Below are 19035 nucleotides of genomic sequence, written 5' to 3'. Positions count from 1 at the left end.
CGTGGGATTGAGCTTCCCTGGTTTCTCTATATGACAACGGACACAAAACTACACACAGGGAACAGAGGCTTTTGACAGACACTAAGTTATCTGAGAGTCCCATTTTCAGCTGCAGAGAACAATCACATCAGGGAAGTCAATGTGCAGGCTCAACAGCAGCCTCTCAAGCCCACTCTCTGGTAAAATAGGGGAAACGTATGGTTCCAGCACCTATATAACATATATTTGTCACAGGGACTGTGGCTTACGGCCACACCGCCCTGAACACGCCCGATCTCGTCCGATCTCGGAAGCCAAGCAGGGTCGGGCCTGGTTAGTACTTGGATGGGAGACCGCTTGGGAATACCAGGTGCTGTAAGCTTTTTTCTCTTCTCTCTGCGGCCTGCATGTAACATCTGACCATCACCGTGTGCCACACAGACACCAGGAAGTTAACCAGCTTGGGCTGCTGCTGCTGCTGATTGGTTGGCACACACCTCTGTTTGGTTTTGGCTCTCAGGGACTGCTTTTGCATTTGACGTAGCCAAACTGCATGCGCCTGGAGAAGCCAAAAGGCTTACAGCACCTGGTATTCCCAGGCGGTCTCCCATCCAAGTACTAACCAGGCCCGACTCTGCTTGGCTTCTGAGATCGGACGAGATCAGGCATGCTCAGGGCGGTGTGGCCGTAAGCCAGCAAAGGAATCACAAACCAGCTTTTTATAGATTCTGAAACAGAATCTGTTATTGTATTCTGACTTCTAAAATAGAACGATAGTGTTTAGAGAAGACGCAGTTTATGAGCATGTCGTGGGATTGAGCTTCTCTGGTTTCTCTATATGACAACGGACACAAAACTACACACAGGGAACAGAGGAGCTTGACAGACAGTTATCTGAGAGTCCCATTTTCAGCTGCAGAGAACAATCACATCAGGGAAGTCAATGTGCAGGCTCAACAGCAGCCTCTCAAGCCAGCTCTCTGGTAAAATAGGGGAAACGTATGGTTCCAGCACCTATATAACATATATTTGTCACAGGGACTGTGGCTTACGGCCACACCGCCCTGAACACGCCCGATCTCGTCCAATCTCGGAAGCCAAGCAGGGTCGGGCCTGGTTAGTACTTGGATGGGAGACCGCTTGGGAATACCAGGTGCTGTAAGCTTTTTTCTCTTCTCTCTGCGGCCTGCATGTAACATCTGACCATCACCGTGTGCCACACAGACACCAGGAAGTTAACCAGCTTGGGCTGCTGCTGCTGCTGATTGGTTGGCACACACCTCTGTTTGGTTTTGGCTCTCAGGGACTGCTTTTGCATTTGACGTAGCCAAACTGCATGCGCCTGGAGAAGCCAAAAGGCTTACAGCACCTGGTATTCCCAGGCGGTCTCCCATCCAAGTACTACCCAGGCCCGACTCTGCTTGGCTTCTGAGATCGGACGAGATCAGGCGTGCTCAGGGCGGTGTGGCCGTAAGCCAGCAAAGGAATCACAAACCAGCTTTTTATAGATTCTGAAACAGAATCTGTTATTGTATTCTGACTTCTAAAATAGAACGATAGTGTTTAGAGAAGACGCAGTTTATGAGCATGTCGTGGGATTGAGCTTCCCTGGTTTCTCTATATGACAACGGACACAAAACTACACACAGGGAACAGAGGAGCTTGACAGACAGTTATCTGAGAGTCCCATTTTCAGCTGCAGAGAACAATCACATCAGGGAAGTCAATGTGCAGGCTCAACAGCAGCCTCTCAAGCCAGCTCTCTGGTAAAATAGGGGAAACGTATGGTTCCAGCACCTATATAACATATATTTGTCACAGGGACTGTGGCTTACGGCCACACCGCCCTGAACACGCCCGATCTCGTCCGATCTCGGAAGCCAAGCAGGGTCGGGCCTGGTTAGTACTTGGATGGGAGACCGCTTGGGAATACCAGGTGCAGTAAGCTTTTTTCTCTTCTCTCTGCGGCCTGCATGTAACATCTGACCATCACCGTGTGCCACACAGACACCAGGAAGTTAACCAGCTTGGGCTGCTGCTGCTGCTGATTGGTTGGCACACACCTCTGTTTGGTTTTGGCTCTCAGGGACTGCTTTTGCATTTGACGTAGCCAAACTGCATGCGCCTGGAGAAGCCAAAAGGCTTACAGCACCTGGTATTCCCAGGCGGTCTCCCATCCAAGTACTAACCAGGCCCGACTCTGCTTGGCTTCTGAGATCGGACGAGATCAGGCGTGCTCAGGGCAGTGTGGCCGTAAGCCAGCAAAGGAATCACAAACCAGCTTTTTATAGATTCTGAAACAGAATCTGTTATTGTATTCTGACTTCTAAAATAGAACGATAGTGTTTAGAGAAGACGCAGTTTATGAGCATGTCGTGGGATTGAGCTTCCCTGGTTTCTCTATATGACAACGGACACAAAACTACACACAGGGAACAGAGGCTTTTGACAGACACTAAGTTATCTGAGAGTCCCATTTTCAGCTGCAGAGAACAATCACATCAGGGAAGTCAACGTGCAGGCTCAACAGCAGCCTCTCAAGCCAGCTCTCTGGTAAAATAGGGGAAACGTATGGTTCCAGCACCTATATAACATATATTTGTCACAGGGACTGTGGCTTACGGCCACACCGCCCTGAACACGCCCGATCTCGTCCGATCTCGGAAGCCAAGCAGGGTCGGGCCTGGTTAGTACTTGGATGGGAGACCGCTTGGGAATACCAGGTGCAGTAAGCTTTTTTCTCTTCTCTCTGCGGCCTGCATGTAACATCTGACCATCACCGTGTGCCACACAGACACCAGGAAGTTAACCAGCTTGGGCTGCTGCTGCTGCTGATTGGTTGGCACACACCTCTGTTTGGTTTTGGCTCTCAGGGACTGCTTTTGCATTTGACGTAGCCAAACTGCATGCGCCTGGAGAAGCCAAAAGGCTTACAGCACCTGGTATTCCCAGGCGGTCTCCCATCCAAGTACTAACCAGGCCCGACTCTGCTTGGCTTCTGAGATCGGACGAGATCAGGCATGCTCAGGGCGGTGTGGCCGTAAGCCAGCAAAGGAATCACAAACCAGCTTTTTATAGATTCTGAAACAGAATCTGTTATTGTATTCTGACTTCTAAAATAGAACGATAGTGTTTAGAGAAGACGCAGTTTATGAGCATGTCGTGGGATTGAGCTTCCCTGGTTTCTCTATATGACAACGGACACAAAACTACACACAGGGAACAGAGGCTTTTGACAGACACTAAGTTATCTGAGAGTCCCATTTTCAGCTGCAGAGAACAATCACATCAGGGAAGTCAATGTGCAGGCTCAACAGCAGCCTCTCAAGCCCACTCTCTGGTAAAATAGGGGAAACGTATGGTTCCAGCACCTATATAACATATATTTGTCACAGGGACTGTGGCTCACGGCCACACCGCCCTGAACACGCCCGATCTCGTCCGATCTCGGAAGCCAAGCAGGGTCGGGCCTGGTTAGTACTTGGATGGGAGACTGCTTGGGAATACCAGGTGCAGTAAGCTTTTTTCTCTTCTCTCTGCGGCCTGCATGTAACATCTGACCATCACCGTGTGCCACACAGACACCAGGAAGTTAACCAGCTTGGGCTGCTGCTGCTGCTGATTGGTTGGCACACACCTCTGTTTGGTTTTGGCTCTCAGGGACTGCTTTTGCATTTGACGTAGCCAAACTGCATGCGCCTGGAGAAGCCAAAAGGCTTACAGCACCTGGTATTCCCAGGCGGTCTCCCATCCAAGTACTAACCAGGCCCGACTCTGCTTGGCTTCTGAGATCGGACGAGATCAGGCGTGCTCAGGGCAGTGTGGCCGTAAGCCAGCAAATGAATCACAAACCAGCTTTTTATAGATTCTGAAACAGAATCTGTTATTGTATTCTGACTTCTAAAATAGAACGATAGTGTTTAGAGAAGACGCAGTTTATGAGCATGTCGTGGGATTGAGCTTCCCTGGTTTCTCTATATGACAACGGACACAAAACTACACACAGGGAACAGAGGAGCTTGACAGACACTAAGTTATCTGAGAGTCCCATTTTCAGCTGCAGAGAACAATCACATCAGGGAAGTCAATGTGCAGGCTCAACAGCAGCCTCTCAAGCCCACTCTCTGGTAAAATAGGGGAAACGTATGGTTCCAGCACCTATATAACATATATTTGTCACAGGGACTGTGGCTTACGGCCACACCGCCCTGAACACGCCCGATCTCGTCCAATCTCGGAAGCCAAGCAGGGTCGGGCCTGGTTAGTACTTGGATGGGAGACCGCTTGGGAATACCAGGTGCTGTAAGCTTTTTTCTCTTCTCTCTGCGGCCTGCATGTAACATCTGACCATCACCGTGTGCCACACAGACACCAGGAAGTTAACCAGCTTGGGCTGCTGCTGCTGCTGATTGGTTGGCACACACCTCTGTTTGGTTTTGGCTCTCAGGGACTGCTTTTGCATTTGACGTAGCCAAACTGCATGCGCCTGGAGAAGCCAAAAGGCTTACAGCACCTGGTATTCCCAGGCGGTCTCCCATCCAAGTACTACCCAGGCCCGACTCTGCTTGGCTTCTGAGATCGGACGAGATCAGGCGTGCTCAGGGCGGTGTGGCCGTAAGCCAGCAAAGGAATCACAAACCAGCTTTTTATAGATTCTGAAACAGAATCTGTTATTGTATTCTGACTTCTAAAATAGAACGATAGTGTTTAGAGAAGACGCAGTTTATGAGCATGTCGTGGGATTGAGCTTCCCTGGTTTCTCTATATGACAACGGACACAAAACTACACACAGGGAACAGAGGAGCTTGACAGACAGTTATCTGAGAGTCCCATTTTCAGCTGCAGAGAACAATCACATCAGGGAAGTCAATGTGCAGGCTCAACAGCAGCCTCTCAAGCCAGCTCTCTGGTAAAATAGGGGAAACGTATGGTTCCAGCACCTATATAACATATATTTGTCACAGGGACTGTGGCTTACGGCCACACCGCCCTGAACACGCCCGATCTCGTCCGATCTCGGAAGCCAAGCAGGGTCGGGCCTGGTTAGTACTTGGATGGGAGACCGCTTGGGAATACCAGGTGCAGTAAGCTTTTTTCTCTTCTCTCTGCGGCCTGCATGTAACATCTGACCATCACCGTGTGCCACACAGACACCAGGAAGTTAACCAGCTTGGGCTGCTGCTGCTGCTGATTGGTTGGCACACACCTCTGTTTGGTTTTGGCTCTCAGGGACTGCTTTTGCATTTGACGTAGCCAAACTGCATGCGCCTGGAGAAGCCAAAAGGCTTACAGCACCTGGTATTCCCAGGCGGTCTCCCATCCAAGTACTAACCAGGCCCGACTCTGCTTGGCTTCTGAGATCGGACGAGATCAGGCGTGCTCAGGGCAGTGTGGCCGTAAGCCAGCAAAGGAATCACAAACCAGCTTTTTATAGATTCTGAAACAGAATCTGTTATTGTATTCTGACTTCTAAAATAGAACGATAGTGTTTAGAGAAGACGCAGTTTATGAGCATGTCGTGGGATTGAGCTTCCCTGGTTTCTCTATATGACAACGGACACAAAACTACACACAGGGAACAGAGGCTTTTGACAGACACTAAGTTATCTGAGAGTCCCATTTTCAGCTGCAGAGAACAATCACATCAGGGAAGTCAACGTGCAGGCTCAACAGCAGCCTCTCAAGCCAGCTCTCTGGTAAAATAGGGGAAACGTATGGTTCCAGCACCTATATAACATATATTTGTCACAGGGACTGTGGCTTACGGCCACACCGCCCTGAACACGCCCGATCTCGTCCGATCTCGGAAGCCAAGCAGGGTCGGGCCTGGTTAGTACTTGGATGGGAGACCGCTTGGGAATACCAGGTGCAGTAAGCTTTTTTCTCTTCTCTCTGCGGCCTGCATGTAACATCTGACCATCACCGTGTGCCACACAGACACCAGGAAGTTAACCAGCTTGGGCTGCTGCTGCTGCTGATTGGTTGGCACACACCTCTGTTTGGTTTTGGCTCTCAGGGACTGCTTTTGCATTTGACGTAGCCAAACTGCATGCGCCTGGAGAAGCCAAAAGGCTTACAGCACCTGGTATTCCCAGGCGGTCTCCCATCCAAGTACTAACCAGGCCCGACTCTGCTTGGCTTCTGAGATCGGACGAGATCAGGCATGCTCAGGGCGGTGTGGCCGTAAGCCAGCAAAGGAATCACAAACCAGCTTTTTATAGATTCTGAAACAGAATCTGTTATTGTATTCTGACTTCTAAAATAGAACGATAGTGTTTAGAGAAGACGCAGTTTATGAGCATGTCGTGGGATTGAGCTTCCCTGGTTTCTCTATATGACAACGGACACAAAACTACACACAGGGAACAGAGGCTTTTGACAGACACTAAGTTATCTGAGAGTCCCATTTTCAGCTGCAGAGAACAATCACATCAGGGAAGTCAATGTGCAGGCTCAACAGCAGCCTCTCAAGCCCACTCTCTGGTAAAATAGGGGAAACGTATGGTTCCAGCACCTATATAACATATATTTGTCACAGGGACTGTGGCTCACGGCCACACCGCCCTGAACACGCCCGATCTCGTCCGATCTCGGAAGCCAAGCAGGGTCGGGCCTGGTTAGTACTTGGATGGGAGACTGCTTGGGAATACCAGGTGCAGTAAGCTTTTTTCTCTTCTCTCTGCGGCCTGCATGTAACATCTGACCATCACCGTGTGCCACACAGACACCAGGAAGTTAACCAGCTTGGGCTGCTGCTGCTGCTGATTGGTTGGCACACACCTCTGTTTGGTTTTGGCTCTCAGGGACTGCTTTTGCATTTGACGTAGCCAAACTGCATGCGCCTGGAGAAGCCAAAAGGCTTACAGCACCTGGTATTCCCAGGCGGTCTCCCATCCAAGTACTAACCAGGCCCGACTCTGCTTGGCTTCTGAGATCGGACGAGATCAGGCGTGCTCAGGGCAGTGTGGCCGTAAGCCAGCAAATGAATCACAAACCAGCTTTTTATAGATTCTGAAACAGAATCTGTTATTGTATTCTGACTTCTAAAATAGAACGATAGTGTTTAGAGAAGACGCAGTTTATGAGCATGTCGTGGGATTGAGCTTCCCTGGTTTCTCTATATGACAACGGACACAAAACTACACACAGGGAACAGAGGAGCTTGACAGACACTAAGTTATCTGAGAGTCCCATTTTCAGCTGCAGAGAACAATCACATCAGGGAAGTCAATGTGCAGGCTCAACAGCAGCCTCTCAAGCCCACTCTCTGGTAAAATAGGGGAAACGTATGGTTCCAGCACCTATATAACATATATTTGTCACAGGGACTGTGGCTTACGGCCACACCGCCCTGAACACGCCCGATCTCGTCCGATCTCGGAAGCCAAGCAGGGTTGGGCCTGGTTAGTACTTGGATGGGAGACCGCTTGGGAATACCAGGTGCTGTAAGCTTTTTTCTCTTCTCTCTGCGGCCTGCATGTAACATCTGACCATCACCGTGTGCCACACAGACACCAGGAAGTTAACCAGCTTGGGCTGCTGCTGCTGCTGATTGGTTGGCACACACCTCTGTTTGGTTTTGGCTCTCAGGGACTGCTTTTGCATTTGACGTAGCCAAACTGCATGCGCCTGGAGAAGCCAAAAGGCTTACAGCACCTGGTATTCCCAGGCGGTCTCCCATCCAAGTACTAACCAGGCCCGACTCTGCTTGGCTTCTGAGATCGGACGAGATCAGGCATGCTCAGGGCGGTGTGGCCGTAAGCCAGCAAAGGAATCACAAACCAGCTTTTTATAGATTCTGAAACAGAATCTGTTATTGTATTCTGACTTCTAAAATAGAACGATAGTGTTTAGAGAAGACGCAGTTTATGAGCATGTCGTGGGATTGAGCTTCCCTGGTTTCTCTATATGACAACGGACACAAAACTACACACAGGGAACAGAGGCTTTTGACAGACACTAAGTTATCTGAGAGTCCCATTTTCAGCTGGAGAGAACAATCACATCAGGGAAGTCAATGTGCAGGCTCAACAGCAGCCTCTCAAGCCAACTCTCTGGTAAAATAGGGGAAACGTATGGTTCCAGCACCTATATAACATATATTTGTCACAGGGACTGTGGCTCACGGCCACACCGCCCTGAACACGCCCGATCTCGTCCGATCTCGGAAGCCAAGCAGGGTCGGGCCTGGTTAGTACTTGGATGGGAGACTGCTTGGGAATACCAGGTGCAGTAAGCTTTTTTCTCTTCTCTCTGCGGCCTGCATGTAACATCTGACCATCACCGTGTGCCACACAGACACCAGGAAGTTAACCAGCTTGGGCTGCTGCTGCTGCTGATTGGTTGGCACACACCTCTGTTTGGTTTTGGCTCTCAGGGACTGCTTTTGCATTTGACGTAGCCAAACTGCATGCGCCTGGAGAAGCCAAAAGGCTTACAGCACCTGGTATTCCCAGGCGGTCTCCCATCCAAGTACTAACCAGGCCCGACTCTGCTTGGCTTCTGAGATCGGACGAGATCGGGCGTGCTCAGGGCGGTGTGGCCGTAAGCCAGCAAAGGAATCACAAACCAGCTTTTTATAGATTCTGAAACAGAATCTGTTATTGTATTCTGACTTCTAAAATAGAACGATAGTGTTTAGAGAAGACGCAGTTTATGAGCATGTCGTGGGATTGAGCTTCCCTGGTTTCTCTATATGACAACGGACACAAAACTACACACAGGGAACAGAGGCTTTTGACAGACACTAAGTTATCTGAGAGTCCCATTTTCAGCTGCAGAGAACAATCACATCAGGGAAGTCAATGTGCAGGCTCAACAGCAGCCTCTCAAGCCAGCTCTCTGGTAAAATAGGGGAAACGTATGGTTCCAGCACCTATATAACATATATTTGTCACAGGGACTGTGGCTTACGGCCACACCGCCCTGAACACGCCCGATCTCGTCCGATCTCGGAAGCCAAGCAGGGTCGGGCCTGGTTAGTACTTGGATGGGAGACCGCTTGGGAATACCATGTGCAGTAAGCTTTTTTCTCTTCTCTCTGCGGCCTGCATGTAACATCTGACCATCACCGTGTGCCACACAGACACCAGGAAGTTAACCAGCTTGGGCTGCTGCTGCTGCTGCTGATTGGTTGGCACACACCTCTGTTTGGTTTTGGCTCTCAGGGACTGCTTTTGCATTTGACGTAGCCAAACTGCATGCGCCTGGAGAAGCCAAAAGGCTTACAGCACCTGGTATTCCCAGGCAGTCTCCCATCCAAGTACTACCCAGGCCATACTCTGCTTGGCTTCTGAGATCGGACGAGATCAGGCGTGCTCAGGGCGGTGTGGCCGTAAGCCAGCAAAGGAATCACAAACCAGCTTTTTATAGATTCTGAAACAGAATCTGTTATTGTATTCTGACTTCTAAAATAGAACGATAGTGTTTAGAGAAGACGCAGTTTATGAGCATGTCGTGGGATTGAGCTTCCCTGGTTTCTCTATATGACAACGGACACAAAACTACACACAGGGAACAGAGGCTTTTGACAGACACTAAGTTATCTGAGAGTCCCATTTTCAGCTGCAGAGAACAATCACATCAGGGAAGTCAATGTGCAGGCTCAACAGCAGCCTCTCAAGCCAGCTCTCTGGTAAAAATAGGGGAAACGTATGGTTCCAGCACCTATATAACATATATTTGTCACAGGGACTGTGGCTTACGGCCACACCGCCCTGAACACGCCCGATCTCGTCCGATCTCGGAAGCCAAGCAGGGTCGGGCCTGGTTAGTACTTGGATGGGAGACAGCTTGGGAATACCAGGTGCTGTAAGCTTTTTTCTCTTCTCTCTGCGGCCTGCATGTAACATCTGACCATCACCGTGTGCCACACAGACACCAGGAAGTTAACCAGCTTGGGCTGCTGCTGCTGCTGATTGGTTGGCACACACCTCTGTTTGGTTTTGGCTCTCAGGGACTGCTTTTGCATTTGACGTAGCCAAACTGCATGCGCCTGGAGAAGCCAAAAGGCTTACAGCACCTGGTATTCCCAGGCGGTCTCCCATCCAAGTACTACCCAGGCCCGACTCTGCTTGGCTTCTGAGATCGGACGAGATCAGGCGTGCTCAGGGCGGTGTGGCCGTAAGCCAGCAAAGGAATCACAAACCAGCTTTTTATAGATTCTGAAAAAGAATCTGTTATTGTATTCTGACTTCTAAAATAGAACGATAGTGTTTAGAGAAGACGCAGTTTATGAGCATGTCGTGGGATTGAGCTTCCCTGGTTTCTCTATATGACAACGGACACAAAACTACACACAGGGAACAGAGGCTTTTGACAGACACTAAGTTATCTGAGAGTCCCATTTTCAGCTGCAGAGAACAATCACATCAGGGAAGTCAATGTGCAGGCTCAACAGCAGCCTCTCAAGCCAGCTCTCTGGTAAAATAGGGGAAACGTATGGTTCCAGCACCTATATAACATATATTTGTCACAGGGACTGTGGCTTACGGCCACACCGCCCTGAACACGCCCAATCTCGTCCGATCTCGGAAGCCAAGCAGGGTCGGGCCTGGTTAGTACTTGGATGGGAGACCGCTTGGGAATACCAGGTGCAGTAAGCTTTTTTTCTCTTCTCTCTGCGGCCTGCATGTAACATCTGACCATCACCGTGTGCCACACAGACACCAGGAAGTTAACCAGCTTGGGCTGCTGCTGCTGATTGGTTGGCACACACCTCTGTTTGGTTTTGGCTCTCAGGGACTGCTTTTGCATTTGACGTAGCCAAACTGCATGCGCCTGGAGAAGCCAAAAGGCTTACGGTAGGCGTCCACTATTCCGGCACGTCAACGTAACTCGCCGGATCGGATGCCTAGTCTCGCCGTGTTGCTGCTGCAGTGGGCGTGTACAGAGGGGCTTGTATACGATGTTGTAGATAGAACATACGGGCTCCGGGGGAAAGTAAATAACTTGTGATTTTAACCAACCGAAGTTTCTCCCTTTGAGTTTTGGAGGGAAATGAATGTGTATAAATCGTCAGCAATGGAACATTATTTCGTATTTCACCATGGCTGTGGATCTGCGAGCGAGGAGAGCTGCTGTGCTGCCGCTGCAACACAGGAGATCACATGATCTACTGTCATTGGACAACGCACTCCGTCTGCCGTGGCAAATTTGCATAAAGTTCAGCCGAGCCCAACTTTTTGACGTGCCGCAGGTCCGCCGCTCGCCGTGCCGGAATCCCAGCATGCTTTGCGAGCACGGCGACAACGATCGGCCGGATTTCATTGAAAATGAATTGAATGCGTTGGATACGGCTTGACGTGCCGGAATAGTGGACGCCTACCGTTACAGCACCTGGTATTCCCAGGCGCGCTCCCCTCCAAGTCCCTATCGCGACCAATGGTTGAGCGCTGTTGAGCACAGTTGAGCGAATGGTTGAGCCCTGTTGAGCACAGTTGAGCGCTCAACCCGCCAATCATTGAGCAGGGATTTTCCGCCGCCAATCATTGAGCAGGGATTTTCCGCCAATCAGCATCATGCCTGTCGCCACCTGTCCCGTTCGTCATTTCAGCCGTCATTTCGCTCACGTAAGTTTAATCTTCTTCAGTGTACATTAAACTATCTCGGTGCTGGTTTTGATGAATGAAAAGATTCTCTGAAAATTGGCAACTTCCTGCGTCAGAAACGTCATTGTTTACATATACGTTGTATAGACAACGTAGGCAATTGACAACCTGCCTTCCGGTAGTTTGGCATCTTATTGTTGTGAGAATTTATGCACATTCTATCACTTTTATCATTATGACAGCATTTTAACAAATCTATAACCTATTGTAGTTGTGAAACTTATGATTGTCAATCTATTATATATCTTAGTTTACCTAATCAGTTGACTATAATCCGTTTTACTATCAAAACATGCTAGCTAGCTAGCTATGTATCTAAAACTGGACAAAATACGATTCTTGTACAGCTGTATTGGAAAACTGAATTATGTTTGAAATATTTTTAATGTGAATCAAACAGTGTATCAACAGTACATCTATCCTTGATTTATACAATGCTTTGTTAATTTGTGACCTGAATAACAAATGTTTACAAGTGAAAAACAATAGACGGGAGAAAAAAATCGAGATATACAAAATAATAGATGAATAAAATAAAATAAAGAAATGGAAAACTGAATGAATTGATATTTGTTTATGTTGTAAAGGTCAAACATGGAGAAGAAGAGCCACGAGTGCAGTGTGTGCAACAGGACTTTCACTGAGAAGTCTAACCTGACTATAGGCACAAGAAGCTTCATGCTCCAAAGCAGTGGTTCCCAACCCTGGTCCTCAAGGCACACTGCCCTGCATGTTTCCCATGTTTCCCTGCTCCAGCACACCTGATTCAGATAATTGGGTCAGGTCTGAAAGCTCTCCAGAAGGCTGAGCACGACCCATTCATTTGAATCAGGTGTGCTGGAGCAGCACAGCATCCTAATTACCACAAGAACATAGGCATAAGCCTAATAATATAGGCAATGTACTACAGGTAAATAGGATAGAAAATTTAAGTATCAAATATCTACATGAAACCTCCCAGGCTTGTTCCTTACAAACAATATTTTTTATAGCAACAATCTTTAACCTGACTTTTATCAACATTTTCAGATTTCTACATCTGAAATGTATGCAAATTAGCACATAATTAATGATGTAAGACCTAATTTGCATGGAAAAACATAGCATTAACACAGTAATAACATAATCTCATCAGTCTACATCAACTCAAACTATGCAAATAATGCAAACAACATTCAGCAGCCAAGTGGATTTCAATCATCCAGCCCTCATGCATGCATGACATCTCTGTAAATAAAAGTTGAGGCCAGTGAACACCAGGGGGAGTCCTTCTTTTTGATCCTTTTTTGATCGATCCCAGGTTGAGCAATAGGGACTTGGGGGGGTCATGAGCCATTCCCAGGCGGTCTCCCATCCAAGTACTAACCAGGCCCGACTCTGCTTGGCTTCTGAGATCGGACGAGATCAGGCGCGCTCAGGGCGGTGTGGCCGTAAGCCAGCAATGGAATCACAAACCAGCTTTTTATAGATTCTGAAACAGAATCTGTTATTGTATTCCGACTTCTAAAATAGAACTATACCGTTTAGAGAAGACGCAGTTTATGAGCATGTCGTGGGATTGAGCTTCCCTGGTTTCTCTATATGACAACGGACACAAAACTACACACAGGGAACAGAGGAGCTTGACAGACACTAAGTTATCTGAGAGTCCCATTTTCAGCTGCAGAGAACAATCACATCAGGGAAGTCAACGTGCAGGCTCAACAGCAGCCTCTCAAGCCAGCTCTCTGGTAAAAATAGGGGAAACGTATGGTTCCAGCACCTATATAACATATATTTGTCACAGGGACTGTGGCTTACGGCCACACTGCCCTGAACACGCCCGATCTCGTCCGATCTCGGAAGCCAAGCAGGGTCGGGCCTGGTTAGTACTTGGATGGGAGACCGCTTGGGAATACCAGGTGCTGTAAGCTTTTTTCTCTTCTCTCTGTGGCCTGCATGTAACATCTGACCATCACCGTGTGCCACACAGACACAGACACCAGGAAGTTAACCAGCTTGGGCTGCTGCTGATTGGTTGGCAGACACCTCTGTTTCTGTTTGGCTCTCAGTCTCCATGTTGCTGATCCTGGATCTGCTGAGATGTCCCAGCAGGCCATTGTTGGCTTTGATCCTCATACATTTAACTTTGTCCTGAGAAAGGACAAGTTCCAAAAAGTCAAACAGGGACTACTTTTGCATTTGACGTAGCCAAACTGCATGCGCCTGGAGAAGCCAAAAGGCTTACAGCACCTGGTATTCCCAGGCAGTCTCCCATCCAAGTACTAACCAGGCCTGACTCTGCTTGGCTTCTGAGATCGGACGAGATCAGGCGTGCTTTTTTTTTTTTTTCTCTTTTATTATCTAAAAGCACAAATTTCAAAATACATCAAATCACATATCTACATGTATACTCATTTGAACCATGTATACACATATATTATTTACAATACAGTTAAAGCAAAAACACAAATTTGTGAGGCCATCATTTGGTCTTCTCCCTCTCTTCCATCCCACAGACCTTCTCACCAAACCATATAAATGGAACCAAAAGACAGAAATCCAATATGACAAAACAAAAAATTAGTGAGACAGCCCGTAGTTCTTCACTTCCCTCTCGCCCACAGGCCCCCTCACCAAACCATTGAAATAAATAAACACATTTAAAGCCACCCTTGCTCTACCCAAAGTCTAACTTCACACCCCCATCCCCAATCTGTATGAACGTGCTCCCCTCCACAAAACCCTCGGTGAACTCTTCTACCCCCAAGTGTGTTAAAACCCCGTGCACGTCTCTTTTCGTGATGCTTTTAAAGATACTCCACACCTCCACTTTCTTTCTTTCATAATGTGCTATGTCCCTCCTCATTTTTACTGCATACCTGGCGTGACTCAAAACATAGTTCAGCAGATTTACATTCTTCCCTTCCATCCTTCCCCTCACTCCAAACAACCACACCTCTCTCCAGCCCGTGTCCCCCCACACTTCTTTATCCCAACATCTGTTTATTAGCTCTTTCATTTTCTTGAAATACCCGACCAGTTCCCCACATTCAACAAACTCATGCATACACGTTTCCACCCCCACACCGCACACATCACATTCTTTCCTTACATTCACATCAAACCTACTTATTACTAAATTATTAAAAATCCTGTTGTGCCTCAACATAAAATTAAAGTTTTCGCATTCTGGCGTATTGCACTTAACCCTTAGGTTTTTCCATATTCCCTTTTCATCCATGTCCCCCATCACCCTCTCCCACACTTTCTCCGCTGCCGGTCTCTTTATTTCTTTCCTTCTCAGACTCCTGTATATCACCCTTGCTTTCACACTCATTACATTCATCCTCCCCTCCCCTTCCCCCACATACATTCCCATTTCTCCAGCTTCATTTTCATTTTCCCCCACCTCACCCGCAATCATTTTCACCCATTCACTCGGCATTCCCTCCCTTATTTATCAGTCGATATGATAAACTGGAAAAAACGACCCAGACCTGCTGGACCCAATGGCCAGTTGTCATTGCGGTAAGTTACCAAAACAAAATTTTGTTGAGATTTGTTATCTATTGGTTGAATGAAAAAACGTACCGTGTAAGCTATAATAACTAATAGTCCACAGTGTAACTATTATAATGTGCACTTATAATAATGTGACCCGGATACGCAGCGTCTCCATTGGAGTTTGTATGTCTAATCCTGCAGCTAGGAGCCAGAGTTTTGTTCTTTCCAGATCTTTTATTGGAAAATAATGGAAACTTTTTGGAACCCATCTATGGGCTCTATTGTTGCAATTAGCAAAGGCACACTGATTTACCATGTTGCCACGTAGTTGGTTTATAATCCGCTCGCAGCAAACTCGCTCGATCCAAACGCAGCAGATGTAGAACTAGCTTGGAACTAGCAGCTGAGTTAGTTACATCAAAACTGCCGAGAGTAAGGTACAATTCCGCTGACCACTATAAACTAGTCCCTCATATGATAAAAATCCATGTAATGCAAGGTCAGTTTTATTTCAAACATTACTCTATCACCACAAACCTTTACATCCACTGCCTGACATAATAATTGATTGCTTTGAGTGTTTATTGAATTGGGCAAGACTGTTTTCTTGTGGCAGGCTACCAAAAGTCGATCACTTGCGCTAGCTTAGCAACAGCGACCAGTGGTTTCACAAGGGCTGCATGGAATTAAAAAAAAAAAAAAGAAAACATCTGTACACATTTCTTACACTCTGGTTGACTCGGAAATGAGGTTCAATGTCGAAAATTCCGGAGTACCGCTTTAAAAGACCTTCTCACCCTTCACTGTCCTTCACGCTCTCTCCGTTCCTCCAACACCAACCTTCTTCACACTCCCAGAACTGGCTCCCGCACCATGGGAGACCGGGCCTTTTCCTGCGCTGCCCCTCGGCTGTGGAACGCTCTGCCTCCACATCTGAGGGCTCCACAGACTGTGGAACACTTTAAAATAGGCCTGGAAACCTTTCTTTTTACCCAATGTTTTTAATGATCTCCCTTTGAATGCTCTGTCCTGTATTTATTTCGTTTTATCATTTAAAGGACTCACTACTTTTATTTGTGTATTTTATTTGCATTTTACTGTCCCTGCTTTTGAACCTAATATCTGTCTTTTATCCCACTGTAGCACTTTGAGATTTTATTGTAAATGTAAAGTGCCTTACACATAAAATGTATTATTATTATTATAATAACACCTTAAGGCACTGCTGGGATTTGAACCCAGGATCTCCTGTTTACTAGACAGGCACTTTGGCCAACTAAGCCACAGCACCACATGGTTCATAAAACTGATGAAAGAATAAAGAGCAGGAACTGGATCCATTTCCGGAAATGAGCTCCAGAGACTCTCCCAAAACTAACTGGGACTTCTAAAAACACTTTTATGAAGTCTGACCAAAGAACAGACTCATAATAACCATGATACTCATTTAAAGGTCCATCATTTGATGAAGAGCAACAATGCAAAGCATTCAGTAGAACCCTGATAACAACCGGTTTCTCATGCTAAGTCATAGCTAGCTCTGAAGGACCACAGGCACTGCTGGGATTTGAACCCAGGATCTCCTGTTTACTAGACAGGCACTTTGACCAACTAAGCCACAGCGCCACATGGTTCATAAAACTGATGAAAGAATAAAGAGCAGAAACTGGATCCACCTCAGGAAGTGGTTTTTGTGATTCTGTACCTCAAGAATAGTTAAAGCCATGAGTAGAAGTGCCTCCAGTTGGTTCAAAACTTCATCATATTTTGCAGATATTTTTGGGTTTTCTACTCAGACCCTGGTGTTCATGAGGAAGTCACTTTCACCAGTTACAGCCAGATCTCATGAAGCGGTGTACTTATTACACGCCAACTCATTTACTGTGTTGTTACAAGGCTTTTTTATGCTTTTGCGTATTTTTTTCCGCTACATATTTAAAGGAAATGACGTCCTGCCCTCAGCTTTTACTCTAACTCTGACTATTTCACAGTTTGTACGTTCATTTTGATGTTATGTAGTGTGACAGGAGGAGAACCTCCACCGTACTGTACCCTAACCATTTGACTTGTTATGTGAACGGAGGAAAATTACACTCTGAAAGCATAAAATAGGCATAAATGAGACTTTAAAAGCTGTGTGCTATTTATACGCACTTTCATTAAGTGGACCAGTGAAAATGATTTAGTAGAAAGCTGATAATAAGCTGTTTCATATGCAAAGTAATAGCTTACTCTGAAAGACCCACAGGCACTGCTGGGATTTGAACCCAGGATCTCCTGTTTACTAGACAGGCACTTTGACCAACTAAGCCACAGCGCCACATGGTTCATAAAACTGATGAAAGTATAAAGAGCAGGAACTGGATCCACCTCAGGAAGTGTTTTTTGTGATTTATTTCCGAAATTCATGTGATCTCTGCATAAATCATGGCTTGATGTTGTTCAAATTATCTCTATATGTGAAAAAATTGGATATAGTCCAAGTTTAATCTTCTGTAACTCAAGAATAGTTAAAGCCATGAGATGATGTGCCTCCAAGTACAGACTGCTTTGGAAGTCCAGCACTCCTGAAGCACTGCTGTAAACAGTTATGGCACCATGTTGATGTACATAATAACACCTTAAGGCACTGCTGGGATTTGAACCCAGGATCTCCTGTTTACTAGACAGGCACTTTGACCAACTAAGCCACAGCGCCACATGGTTCATAAAACTGATGAAAGAATAAAGAGCAGGAACTGGATCCACCTCAGGAAGTGGTTTTTGTGATCTATTTCCGAAATTCATGTGATCTCTGCATAAATCAGGGCGTGATGTTATTCAAATTATCTTTATATGTGAAAACATTGGATATAGTCCCAGTTCAATCTTCTGTAACTCAAGAATAGTTAAAGCCATGAGATGAAGTGTCTCCAAGTACAGACTGCTTTGGAAGTCCAGCACTCCTGAAGCTCTGCTGTAAACAGTTATGGCCCCATGTTGATGTACATAATAACACCTTAAGGCACTGCTGGGATTTGAACCCAGGACCTCCTGTTTACTAGACAGGCACTTTGACTAACTAAGCCACAGCACCACATGGTTCATAAAACTGATGAAAGAATAAAGAGCAGGAACTGGATCCATTTCAGAAAATGTTTTTTGTGATTCTGTACCTCAAGAATAGTTAAAGCCATGAGTAGAAGTGCCTCTAATTGGTTCAAAACTTCATCATATTTTGCAGATATTGTTGGGTATTGTTTGGTCCGCATTGCCGGCATTAAGTCGGACATGTTTCCTGTGAGGGTTGGACTCCGTCAGGGCTGCCCTTTGTCACCGATTCTGTTCATAATTTTTATGGACAGAATTTCTAGGCGCAGCCAGGGCGTTGAGGGGGTCCGGTTTGGCGACCTCAGAATCGGGTCTCTGCTTTTTGCGGACGATTTGGTTCTGTTGGCGTCGTCGGGCCGTGACCTTCAGCTCTCACTGGAGCGGTTCGCAGCCGAGTGTGAAGCGGCTGGGATGACCATCAGCACCTCCAAATCTGAGACCATGGTCTTCGGCCGGAAAAGGGTGGAATGCTCTCTCCGGGTCGGGAATGAGATCCTTCCCCAAGTGGAGGAGTTCAAGTATCTCGGGGTCTTGTTCACGAGTGAGGGACGAATGGAACAGGAGATTGACAGGCGGATCGGTGCGGCGGTGCGGCGTCTGCAGTGATGCGGGCTCTGCATCGGCCCGTCGTGGTGAAGAAGGAGCTGAGCCAGAAGGAGAAGCTCTCGATTTACCGGTCAATCTACGTTCCTACCCTTACCTATGGTCACGAGCTGTGGGTAGTGACCGAAAGAACGAGATCGCGAATACAAGCGGCCGAAATGAGTTTCCTCCGCAGGGTGTCTGGGCTCTCCCTTAGAGATAGGGTGAGAAGCTCGGTCATCCGGGAGGGGCTCGGAGTAGAACCGCTGCTCCTCCGTATCGAGAGGA

General features: G+C 47.2%; 33 non-coding genes across 33 annotated transcripts; 15 read left to right on the top strand and 18 right to left on the bottom strand.

Annotated features, from left to right (window-relative positions):
* The first annotated feature begins 242 nt into the window (after positions 1-242).
* On the top strand, positions 243-361 carry LOC142394080 (5S ribosomal RNA). The gene has a single exon (XR_012772478.1). It is a non-coding gene; the product is annotated as a 5S ribosomal RNA (ribosomal RNA).
* Positions 362-553: 192 nt separating this feature from the next.
* Positions 554-672, bottom strand: LOC142393336 (5S ribosomal RNA). The gene has a single exon (XR_012771945.1). It is a non-coding gene; the product is annotated as a 5S ribosomal RNA (ribosomal RNA).
* Positions 673-1025: 353 nt separating this feature from the next.
* LOC142393111 (5S ribosomal RNA) lies at positions 1026-1144 on the top strand. The gene has a single exon (XR_012771731.1). It is a non-coding gene; the product is annotated as a 5S ribosomal RNA (ribosomal RNA).
* Positions 1145-1336: 192 nt separating this feature from the next.
* On the bottom strand, positions 1337-1455 carry LOC142393057 (5S ribosomal RNA). The gene has a single exon (XR_012771679.1). It is a non-coding gene; the product is annotated as a 5S ribosomal RNA (ribosomal RNA).
* Positions 1456-1808: 353 nt separating this feature from the next.
* On the top strand, positions 1809-1927 carry LOC142393020 (5S ribosomal RNA). Its single transcript, XR_012771644.1, has one exon. It is a non-coding gene; the product is annotated as a 5S ribosomal RNA (ribosomal RNA).
* Positions 1928-2119: 192 nt separating this feature from the next.
* Positions 2120-2238, bottom strand: LOC142393402 (5S ribosomal RNA). Its single transcript, XR_012772008.1, has one exon. It is a non-coding gene; the product is annotated as a 5S ribosomal RNA (ribosomal RNA).
* A 357-nt stretch (positions 2239-2595) lies between these two features.
* Positions 2596-2714, top strand: LOC142393019 (5S ribosomal RNA). The gene has a single exon (XR_012771643.1). It is a non-coding gene; the product is annotated as a 5S ribosomal RNA (ribosomal RNA).
* A 192-nt stretch (positions 2715-2906) lies between these two features.
* LOC142393335 (5S ribosomal RNA) lies at positions 2907-3025 on the bottom strand. The gene has a single exon (XR_012771944.1). It is a non-coding gene; the product is annotated as a 5S ribosomal RNA (ribosomal RNA).
* Positions 3026-3382: 357 nt separating this feature from the next.
* On the top strand, positions 3383-3501 carry LOC142393494 (5S ribosomal RNA). Its single transcript, XR_012772093.1, has one exon. It is a non-coding gene; the product is annotated as a 5S ribosomal RNA (ribosomal RNA).
* Positions 3502-3693: 192 nt separating this feature from the next.
* On the bottom strand, positions 3694-3812 carry LOC142393401 (5S ribosomal RNA). The gene has a single exon (XR_012772007.1). It is a non-coding gene; the product is annotated as a 5S ribosomal RNA (ribosomal RNA).
* Positions 3813-4169: 357 nt separating this feature from the next.
* Positions 4170-4288, top strand: LOC142393110 (5S ribosomal RNA). Its single transcript, XR_012771730.1, has one exon. It is a non-coding gene; the product is annotated as a 5S ribosomal RNA (ribosomal RNA).
* Positions 4289-4480: 192 nt separating this feature from the next.
* Positions 4481-4599, bottom strand: LOC142393056 (5S ribosomal RNA). Its single transcript, XR_012771678.1, has one exon. It is a non-coding gene; the product is annotated as a 5S ribosomal RNA (ribosomal RNA).
* A 353-nt stretch (positions 4600-4952) lies between these two features.
* LOC142393018 (5S ribosomal RNA) lies at positions 4953-5071 on the top strand. The gene has a single exon (XR_012771642.1). It is a non-coding gene; the product is annotated as a 5S ribosomal RNA (ribosomal RNA).
* Positions 5072-5263: 192 nt separating this feature from the next.
* Positions 5264-5382, bottom strand: LOC142393400 (5S ribosomal RNA). Its single transcript, XR_012772006.1, has one exon. It is a non-coding gene; the product is annotated as a 5S ribosomal RNA (ribosomal RNA).
* A 357-nt stretch (positions 5383-5739) lies between these two features.
* Positions 5740-5858, top strand: LOC142393017 (5S ribosomal RNA). Its single transcript, XR_012771641.1, has one exon. It is a non-coding gene; the product is annotated as a 5S ribosomal RNA (ribosomal RNA).
* Positions 5859-6050: 192 nt separating this feature from the next.
* LOC142393334 (5S ribosomal RNA) lies at positions 6051-6169 on the bottom strand. Its single transcript, XR_012771943.1, has one exon. It is a non-coding gene; the product is annotated as a 5S ribosomal RNA (ribosomal RNA).
* A 357-nt stretch (positions 6170-6526) lies between these two features.
* On the top strand, positions 6527-6645 carry LOC142393493 (5S ribosomal RNA). Its single transcript, XR_012772092.1, has one exon. It is a non-coding gene; the product is annotated as a 5S ribosomal RNA (ribosomal RNA).
* A 192-nt stretch (positions 6646-6837) lies between these two features.
* On the bottom strand, positions 6838-6956 carry LOC142393398 (5S ribosomal RNA). Its single transcript, XR_012772004.1, has one exon. It is a non-coding gene; the product is annotated as a 5S ribosomal RNA (ribosomal RNA).
* A 357-nt stretch (positions 6957-7313) lies between these two features.
* On the top strand, positions 7314-7432 carry LOC142393513 (5S ribosomal RNA). The gene has a single exon (XR_012772112.1). It is a non-coding gene; the product is annotated as a 5S ribosomal RNA (ribosomal RNA).
* Positions 7433-7624: 192 nt separating this feature from the next.
* LOC142393333 (5S ribosomal RNA) lies at positions 7625-7743 on the bottom strand. Its single transcript, XR_012771942.1, has one exon. It is a non-coding gene; the product is annotated as a 5S ribosomal RNA (ribosomal RNA).
* Positions 7744-8100: 357 nt separating this feature from the next.
* Positions 8101-8219, top strand: LOC142393492 (5S ribosomal RNA). Its single transcript, XR_012772091.1, has one exon. It is a non-coding gene; the product is annotated as a 5S ribosomal RNA (ribosomal RNA).
* A 192-nt stretch (positions 8220-8411) lies between these two features.
* LOC142393456 (5S ribosomal RNA) lies at positions 8412-8530 on the bottom strand. The gene has a single exon (XR_012772060.1). It is a non-coding gene; the product is annotated as a 5S ribosomal RNA (ribosomal RNA).
* Positions 8531-8887: 357 nt separating this feature from the next.
* Positions 8888-9006, top strand: LOC142393447 (5S ribosomal RNA). Its single transcript, XR_012772052.1, has one exon. It is a non-coding gene; the product is annotated as a 5S ribosomal RNA (ribosomal RNA).
* Positions 9007-9201: 195 nt separating this feature from the next.
* On the bottom strand, positions 9202-9320 carry LOC142393517 (5S ribosomal RNA). Its single transcript, XR_012772116.1, has one exon. It is a non-coding gene; the product is annotated as a 5S ribosomal RNA (ribosomal RNA).
* Positions 9321-9678: 358 nt separating this feature from the next.
* LOC142393246 (5S ribosomal RNA) lies at positions 9679-9797 on the top strand. Its single transcript, XR_012771859.1, has one exon. It is a non-coding gene; the product is annotated as a 5S ribosomal RNA (ribosomal RNA).
* A 192-nt stretch (positions 9798-9989) lies between these two features.
* LOC142393055 (5S ribosomal RNA) lies at positions 9990-10108 on the bottom strand. Its single transcript, XR_012771677.1, has one exon. It is a non-coding gene; the product is annotated as a 5S ribosomal RNA (ribosomal RNA).
* A 357-nt stretch (positions 10109-10465) lies between these two features.
* On the top strand, positions 10466-10584 carry LOC142393467 (5S ribosomal RNA). The gene has a single exon (XR_012772071.1). It is a non-coding gene; the product is annotated as a 5S ribosomal RNA (ribosomal RNA).
* Positions 10585-13383: 2799 nt separating this feature from the next.
* On the top strand, positions 13384-13502 carry LOC142392454 (5S ribosomal RNA). Its single transcript, XR_012771105.1, has one exon. It is a non-coding gene; the product is annotated as a 5S ribosomal RNA (ribosomal RNA).
* Positions 13503-16292: 2790 nt separating this feature from the next.
* On the bottom strand, positions 16293-16366 carry trnat-agu (transfer RNA threonine (anticodon AGU)). The gene has a single exon. It is a non-coding gene; the product is annotated as a tRNA-Thr (tRNA).
* Positions 16367-16627: 261 nt separating this feature from the next.
* Positions 16628-16701, bottom strand: trnat-agu (transfer RNA threonine (anticodon AGU)). Its single transcript has one exon. It is a non-coding gene; the product is annotated as a tRNA-Thr (tRNA).
* Positions 16702-17321: 620 nt separating this feature from the next.
* On the bottom strand, positions 17322-17395 carry trnat-agu (transfer RNA threonine (anticodon AGU)). Its single transcript has one exon. It is a non-coding gene; the product is annotated as a tRNA-Thr (tRNA).
* A 304-nt stretch (positions 17396-17699) lies between these two features.
* trnat-agu (transfer RNA threonine (anticodon AGU)) lies at positions 17700-17773 on the bottom strand. The gene has a single exon. It is a non-coding gene; the product is annotated as a tRNA-Thr (tRNA).
* A 304-nt stretch (positions 17774-18077) lies between these two features.
* trnat-agu (transfer RNA threonine (anticodon AGU)) lies at positions 18078-18151 on the bottom strand. The gene has a single exon. It is a non-coding gene; the product is annotated as a tRNA-Thr (tRNA).
* Positions 18152-19035: the final 884 nt, after the last annotated feature.

This window comes from Odontesthes bonariensis, chromosome 11 (genome assembly GCF_027942865.1).
Source record: "Odontesthes bonariensis isolate fOdoBon6 chromosome 11, fOdoBon6.hap1, whole genome shotgun sequence".
NCBI classification, from domain to species: Eukaryota; Metazoa; Chordata; class Actinopteri; order Atheriniformes; family Atherinopsidae; genus Odontesthes; species Odontesthes bonariensis.
The sequence above is the reverse complement of the archived record's forward strand: the minus strand, read 5'-3'. Positions and strand labels throughout refer to the sequence as shown.